The sequence below is a fragment of the Cupressus sempervirens genome, chromosome 9 (assembly GCF_028749045.1).
Source record: "Cupressus sempervirens isolate cs-2001-9-10 chromosome 9, ASM2874904v1, whole genome shotgun sequence".
Taxonomy (NCBI): Eukaryota; Viridiplantae; Streptophyta; class Pinopsida; order Cupressales; family Cupressaceae; genus Cupressus; species Cupressus sempervirens.
In genome coordinates this window covers 661,363,280-661,371,399 of record NC_143126.1, presented here as the reverse complement: position 1 = coordinate 661,371,399, position 8,120 = coordinate 661,363,280, and the positions used below count along the sequence as shown (strand labels likewise).

Below are 8,120 nucleotides of genomic sequence, written 5' to 3'. Positions count from 1 at the left end.
TGTTACTCCCTCAGTTGGGGATTTTTAGGGGTACACATGAACACTTGAGACAATGAAGTTTGCGTCTTGAAAGGAAGCCTCCCTTAATTCTCCTTCTTTTCTTACCTATGTTGTTATGTGGAGGCTAATCAGACTCATGGGCTAATTTTTCTCCAACTTTAATCAATGTGGTTTCCACTAGATATTTCTATGGGAGTTTGGGGGTAGCACCCCTTGCAGGGTTCTGGGGTAGAGCCTCAAGTGCACTTCTTGTTGCAATACAAGACAAGGTCAATATTAAATTAATTATCTTTAAAATTATGAGTCAACGATACCATCTTTAAGGTAAGCACATAAGTCTCATGGTACCATGGCCATTAGGGACCAACCAAAATGCACATCGTCACTAACTCATTGTTCTTGTAGGTGGGCGTATGTAATTGCTTAACTAATAATTTGTATTGTAAAGCCTCCCAAGGAATCTCTAGGAGCAAATCTATAGTGACCATACATTTGATGCTTTGTTTTGTAACTATGGTACTTGCGTGAGTTGGATCTTGATGAAGTGCTCTTTTACTTTATCCACCATCTCTTTGTATGGTAACAATTTATCATCCTTTGTCCAATACTTACTAAGTATCTATTTGATGATTAATTATGAGTCATGGAAGACTTGTAATTTTATGATGTTCTATGTATTGTTGTCCTTAATCCTATGATGAGGACCTCATACTTTGATATATTGTTGGTATGCTAGAAATGTAACTCGAAGGATTTAGGGATGTAGTCACCTTGAGGTGTGATCAATAATATCTTTGCTCTAGATCCATGAGATGTGTAGGACCATCAAAGTACAACTTCTATGGAGGTTGTTCTTCTATTACAAAGATGTTTGTAAGGGAACTCCGTGACTAGTGGATAAGTATCCACTGGAGGTGCATTAACCACTTGATCTATAATGACTTGTCCCTTTATTGCTTTTTTGTCCACGTACTGGATGTCGAACTCATTGAGAAGCATGACCCATTTAGCTAGCCGACCTGTGAGAGTCATGTGTGAAAACATGTATTTTAATGGATCAATCTTGGATATGAGTTTGACAATGTGACTAAGCTTATAGTGTTAAAGTTTTTGAGTGGCAAAAATCATTGTCAAGCAAGCTTTTCCCATTGGAGTGTAGTTGAGATCATGACCAACAAGGGTACAATTGATGTAGTATATGGCCATTTATTTTTCGTCATCATCTTGTTGAGTGAGAAGCACCCCCAATGTAGTTGGAGTAATTGATATGTACAAAGTCAAGGGTCTTCTAGTGACTAAAGGGACTAGGATAGGTGGATTGGTCAAGTACTCTCTAATCTTTTCAAAACCCCATTAACAGATAGGATCTGATTTGAAATATTGATCTTTCTTCAAGTAGTGTGTGAATGATTGGAACTTATCTACAAGTCGTGATATGAATCTCCTGACTGATTGTAATTTGCACTAGAGGTTGCATATCTCTCTCAATGTTATGGAAGGTGGAATTTCCACGATGGCCTTAACCTTTTAGGGATTGACCTCTATGCCTCTCTATGAGATTATGAAACCTAGAAGTTTCTTTATGTGACATTGAAATTCACTTCTTCGGGCTCAAAAAAGTACACATATTTAAATAGTTGAAAAATAATACTTTTTAATATACTAATTTATCATATAAATGTAATGTTACTTTAATATCTTTTTATAATTAAAAAATATTTAATCTATTTCATATTTTTATATATAGGTCATCAAAAAATGTTGCCTTACAAAACTATATAATTGGAATGCAGTTCACCATAACTTAAAGTTCCTTAATAATAACAAAATATGTTCAAATAGAATCAGAGTTTGTTGAACATGTATACCTACTTAGAAGCAAAAAAAACTCCAAAATTGAGGAACCTCTTTAACAAAGTATGTTCAAGCATAGAATTAGAGTCTATACAACATGCATACATATGTCAGAAGCAAAAATCTTTAAAAATGAGAAGCCTCTAGTTGTGAGCTTAAGACACACAATACACAAAATAATAGAACTTCACGAGTTAGTTGAATAGTATACACATGTGAGAATAAAATCCTCCATAAAGGAAGAATCTTAAATTGCTATCTTAAGCATACAATTATACTAGAATAAAAAGCACCCATAAATGAAGAAGTCTACTTATGAGCTTATGGCAACTTTCAAACCCATCAAAACAAACCTCCATAAATAAGAAACCCTATTGTAAAATTATGAAAAAGTTTTATTAAAACTATAACTGTCATAGTTATTTGTCTATCATTATACTATCTCAAATTAAAATTCATTATTATAAAAACCATCCTTAATCACTCAAGCCACAATAATAATAATAAAAACACAACCAATTAAAATATTAAAATATAATTTCCAACAAAATTATAAATAATTAACTTTATTAATAAGTTCAATCAAATAATTTATAACTTTATCTAATTTTTTTAACTCCAATCCCAAAAGGAAACCTTAAATCTTAATTTGCCAAAAAAAAAAAAAAAAAATGTTAATAAAGAATTAAGCAGAACTCAACAACAATAAACCTTTCACTAAAACTAGAGAGAATTGCCCTCTCAATAAAACCCTAAATCGGGGTTTCACAATTTCTGTATTACATATCATCTAGGGTTTTTCTAGCAACTCTTCTTTCTGCAGTGCAGCTGGGAGAGTCTTGGAGGCAGTTCGTAAGGAATTTTGTTTGCAGTCACAGTTTGTGGATTCAGAGAAAGTTGATTTAACCGAAAATGCCTCCCAAATTTGACCCCTCTCAGGTCGTAGAGGTGTTCGTAAGAGTAACTGGTGGTGAAGTCGGAGCGGCTTCATCTTTGGCCCCGAAAATTGGGCCTTTGGGTTTGTCGCCGAAGAAAATTGGTGAAGATATTGCCAAGGAAACCGCTCGAGATTGGAAGGGTCTTAGGGTTACGGTAAAGCTTACCGTGCAGAATCGTCAAGCTAAAGTTGCAGTTGTACCCAGTGCCGCTGCTCTGGTCATCAAGGCATTGAAGGAACCAGAGAGAGATCGCAAAAAGACTAAAAATATTAAACACAGCGGGAACATCTCGCTGGATGATGTAATTGAAATAGCTAAGGTCATGAGGCCGCGCTCCATGGCCAAAGCTCTTGCTGGCACCGTGAAGGAAATTTTGGGCACTTGTGTGTCTGTTGGGTGCACTGTTGATGGCAAGGACCCGAAGGATCTTCAACAGGAGATCGACGAAGAGGAAGTCGAGATTCCGGAGGATTAATCTCAATGAAGATTCTGAATTTGGTTAGTTTGGTTGATAATTTTGTTATCTGAGTTGGGATTTATTACTAGTTTAATTATTCGAGACCGTTTTTTGATTCGAGAACAATGCTTTATGATTTGGCATTTTGTAACCGAGGACTGGAAGGCGCCTCTAGTGAAAGCACTTGTTTTAATTTGTTACTTTACGTGTAATAAATTTTGTCATTTGCTCTAAGATTCCTGTCCGATTTTGGATTAGCTTGTTTATAAATCTGGTTTTTTCTGAAGTCTTCTCATGTGCCTGACATTTTGATGTAATAGGTGAATTCCCAAGTTTGTGTGAATTCCATGACTGCGAATTTAAATCATGGGAGCTCTATAATAGTGTATGTTTAATGTGCCATTTAAAATTGTGATCCGTTCATTTATTCTAATGGTAAGTTTGTATTTTTGGTTCGAAACTTGTGATTATTAGTTTAAGGCAACTATTGACAATTGAGTTAGAAATCTATCAGTTTTTGTGTGAACACTGAAGACTCTCTCTATTTTAAATATTCTCTGCACTCGCTTTTCCCTACAGTTTTTTGCTTGGGAAGTTTCATCTGGTTTTACAAAACTGGTAATTCTTTCCTGCTTTCACCGTATACCTTTCACACATTTGTCTTGCAAGTAGTTATTTATTTTAACATGCCGTATTTTGCCACCCATCGTAGTTTAGTTAATCCATCTCGCTGTCCCCACCATAGCACCCTTGTAGGACAAGTTTTTAGATGAGAAATTTTTGTAGGACAAGTTTCTAGACGGTAATTTATCCTTGCTTTCATCTGTACTGTCTTCTCATGCCAGGCTTATAAAGTTGGCAATCATACTCGAGCTAAAATGGGGAGGGTGCGTGGGATTTGGGACTGCTATCATTTTTTACCATTTTTAGAGACATCATGATTTCCACCCTTTGCAGACATGTTTTTAATCAATTTTAGAAGGATTCAATCTTTTTTGTGAAAAAGGATCTAATATCTGATGGAGTTGGAGAGCATGGCAAATTAAGGATGCCATGATAAATCCCATTTGTACCAACTGTATAGGACCTGGCGTTTTTGTAGAAATTAGTCTTCAAGAACAACAGCTGCATTATGTGAGAATTTTATTGAAAGACGAGGTCCAGTTTATTGCATATTCCACTTTTTTTCAAGACTCCTAAAATGTAACTCTGAGTAAAAAAATTTTGGGGCAGTCACATAAGGCATTCTGATTCTTTTTTATTTACTCTTGAGTTTATCCTCCCTGGAAATTCTTTTCAGCCTAATGATTTTCTTTTTTTTTCCTCTTGGATTTAGCCTCTCTGCAAAGTCTTTTCAGCCTAATGATTTTCCTATAATTTTCCATGATGTAATTGCTTCTCAGCCTATACTGTAGAAAGATTTAGAGATTGTCATTGGTCTCTCACATGCTTCAAATGAAAATATATTAGCACTCTGTTTATCGGTACTTTTATAACGTGCCATCCTTAAGTTTTTCTGCTTGTATGGATTCTGTTTTTGGCAAGAAGGAATGGCAGCTATGGCCGGAAAGTTCTGCGGGAAGCCCATACAACTATCATCTCTTCCTGCAATGCACAAAGCTTCCCTTATGAATGTACGAGGTAGGAGAAGCTGTTGTCCTTATCATAATAATCTTAGTTATTGATTTGGGATACGAAATCGGTTCGGTCTCATGAAGCTGATCCGCGGGTTCACAATTTTTCTTTTCCCAATTAGAATTCGTGAAGGATTTGTTTATATATATAATGAGAGCGAAATAGAGAGCAAATTTGAGGTGAAATGTTTTTTGGATGTGAAATAAAAGGGTTGTTTTAGGCTTAGAAAGCAAAAATATATATTTAAAAAGTCATTTTAAATAATTTAGACCCACATAAAACCTTTGCCTGCTTGTCAATCCTTGAGGATTCGTGCTGGATCTTTGAGTATTTGAGCTGGATTCTTGCTGATTCGGGCAGGAATCCAGATAAATCCACTGTGTAAAACGAGGATCCTCCATGGATCAGCACGAATCCAGGCACTAATCCCAGGCCTCTAGAGCACGAATCGTGTAACTAAGGTAATAATTAAACAAAAGAATGGAAGCGGATGCCAACAGTTTTGACAGCTTGTATTCTTCTAAAATCCTCTTCTAAATTGCCTTTTGTATAAAGTCTTCTGATTAATTATGCAGCTATTTTGTTTTTCGTAAATAGTTGAAGTTGTATGTAATGATTTTTAGATTTTCTAATATTAAGAAAGAAAATGTTAAAGGTCACTAGATCTGCACTAATTGCATGATTAAATTCTCTACTGATAAGTTACATATCTGTTTTCTTTTCATTAATCTTCAAAATTGTAAACTAATTTTCTACAATTTTAAGAACCAAAAATGTGCTAGACCACGATTTCTCTTATTCACAAGCTACTAATCTCTCAAATTCATTAGTATTAACTATCCAAAATTACATTTTAAGTTGTGAATTCTTACATTATCTTTTTTATTTATTTATATTTATCTAATTAACCAGTAAAATCTTCTGGCATCGAGAAAGATGGAATCGTTTTGTCTTTACTGGTTTTGTGAATTGTGCTACAGCCTTTCCTACACAATTGTCTAGCCAACTGCATCGGCAGCTTTTTTTTGTACATATATCAAGTAAATATACTCGTTTGGATATAAACATAGACCATCATCATTATTCGGATCTTTCTCCACCACTTAGCTCGCAGGCCTGATCTTAGTTTACGAGGCTCTATCTTCTGGATCCTCTTGATTGTTGCTTCGGCAGGGTATAGAACATAAAATGTATTGTAAGAATAAATGAATTTACTCAAAAAAAATATGTTATGTCTCCAAATCTTTTTAAGCACAATCAATTGTAAGAATATGTTGTTTCATGATACATTGCATTTCAATGGTTGTCAGAAGAACTACAGATCTCATCCATTCTCTGCTGGTGAAAGTAATTTTAGTTTCTGTGTACATTTATTTATTGAAAAATTAAAGGAAAATAAGTATTCAACAAATTAAAAAAAGAATTGACACATGATACATCTTGATTCGGTATTTAAACACTGAATTTTCAGATGATGATTTAGCTAATATTGAAATCAAATGATAGACCTTTCCAATTTGATTAGTTTATTTGTTGTTCTGTCCAGAAATAAATCAAACAAAATCAAAATTGTTCTTTTTATAATGACAGGAACCTGGCTACCCGCAGCTGTTGTTTGTTACGATTAGAGGGAGCAATTTGACATGAATTATGTTTTACAATATTGTTTGCAGGGAGAAGTTTCCAGAAACAAGCGGAGCAGATATATTTTTCCACAAATTATTGTAGTAACCTTGATTTGAGAAAATGCCATATGGAGTTTATACAAAGGAGGTTTGCAGAAATAAATTAACGTAGACATTTTAATCAAACAAATACCATTAGTTCTTATGATTATCCTCTTTAACTGGCCAGATATGTCTTTTGATCATCCTCTTAAGTGATATACTATGTTATTTTATTTTAAATGTTTAATAAAGTACAATAAACAGAGTAATGAATAACGGTTTAGACCTCCGATCTATTTTTTAAATATGTAGTTTTAATATTTAATTAATAGAGAAGGGATTATTTATCAAACAAAAAATCTGCAATTAATTATTTGGTATAATTAGACTCCTATGGCATGATTACGCTAATAACTACAATAATGTTGTTTGCAGCCTTAAGTAGTTCGTTGGTTAACATGTTCAGAGTCCTCGTCATGCCTTGTTTAGCTTAGATTGTGTGTATGTACATGCTCAAATTTTAGGAAGATTGCAAGTACCCGATATCGACAAACTTGAATTGCCAGGATGAGCGTGCCCTATGAATCCAAATCTTAACCCTAAGCCAATTGTTCTAGAAAGTAGGATGAGCATTTGAGTTTTACCTTTTTGAATTCGTAAGTGACATGAATTTGTGATTTTGATCCTTTAGTTTGATCTAGTACTCCGTTCTTTAAATTGGGTTTTCGTATTTAGTCTTGTGGGTCTATTTTGATTTTCAATTATAATTAAATTAACTTAAAAGATTATTTAATGAAAATTTTATTTTAAAAAAATTAATAATTATATTTAATTAATTTGATTTAATCATAACTGAAAATCACAAGACCCATAAAACTAAATATAAAAATCCAATTTAAAGAACAAATTACTAGATCAAACTCAAGGGTCAAAATCATGAATTCATGTCACTTGACGAATTCGGAAGGGTAAAACTCAGGTACTTGTCCTACTTTCTAGAACAATAGGCTTAGAGTTAGGATTTGGACTCAATAATTTTCTCCCCTCTTTTACCATTGAGATACTGCGATAGGGCACACTCATCCTAGGAATTCAGGGAAGTCGATGATTGGTACTTGCAATTTGCATAAAATTTAAACATGTACATACACATATAATTTAAATTAGACAAGCAATGGTGGGGAGTGGTGCATTGTGTAGATCCCAACATAAAATTTAAACATGTACATACACATATAATCTAAATTAAACAAGTAATGGTGGGGAGTGGTGCATTGTGTAGATCTTCACTAGTTGGTGACTATGACTCTCTCCTTCAACCACATTAGAAATGTCCAATGTAAAGTAAAACATACAAAAATTGGTTTCTTTTTCCAAATTAGTGAACAATTGATTTTATAACATAGATTAATTGTAATGCTCAATGGGTAAGTTATGTCTCCCTTCACGTCATCAAATGTTTTGATCCTTGGAATGTTTGAAGACTGTGTGTTTTTATCTATTTATTAAATTTATTGGAAGTTAAGTAATTTGTTTACATTAGTTATTTAATTATTTTATTTTAGAATC

The 8,120-nt window shown here is 33.7% G+C and overlaps 1 pseudogene across 1 annotated transcript; it reads left to right on the top strand.

Moving 5' to 3' along the window:
- Nucleotides 1-2,563: 2,563 nt before the first annotated feature.
- LOC149540486 (large ribosomal subunit protein uL11 pseudogene) lies at nucleotides 2,564-3,483 on the top strand (annotated as a pseudogene). Its single transcript, XR_016356407.1, has one exon. The product of XR_016356407.1 is annotated as a large ribosomal subunit protein uL11 pseudogene (transcript).
- The last annotated feature ends 4,637 nt before the right edge of the window (nucleotides 3,484-8,120 follow it).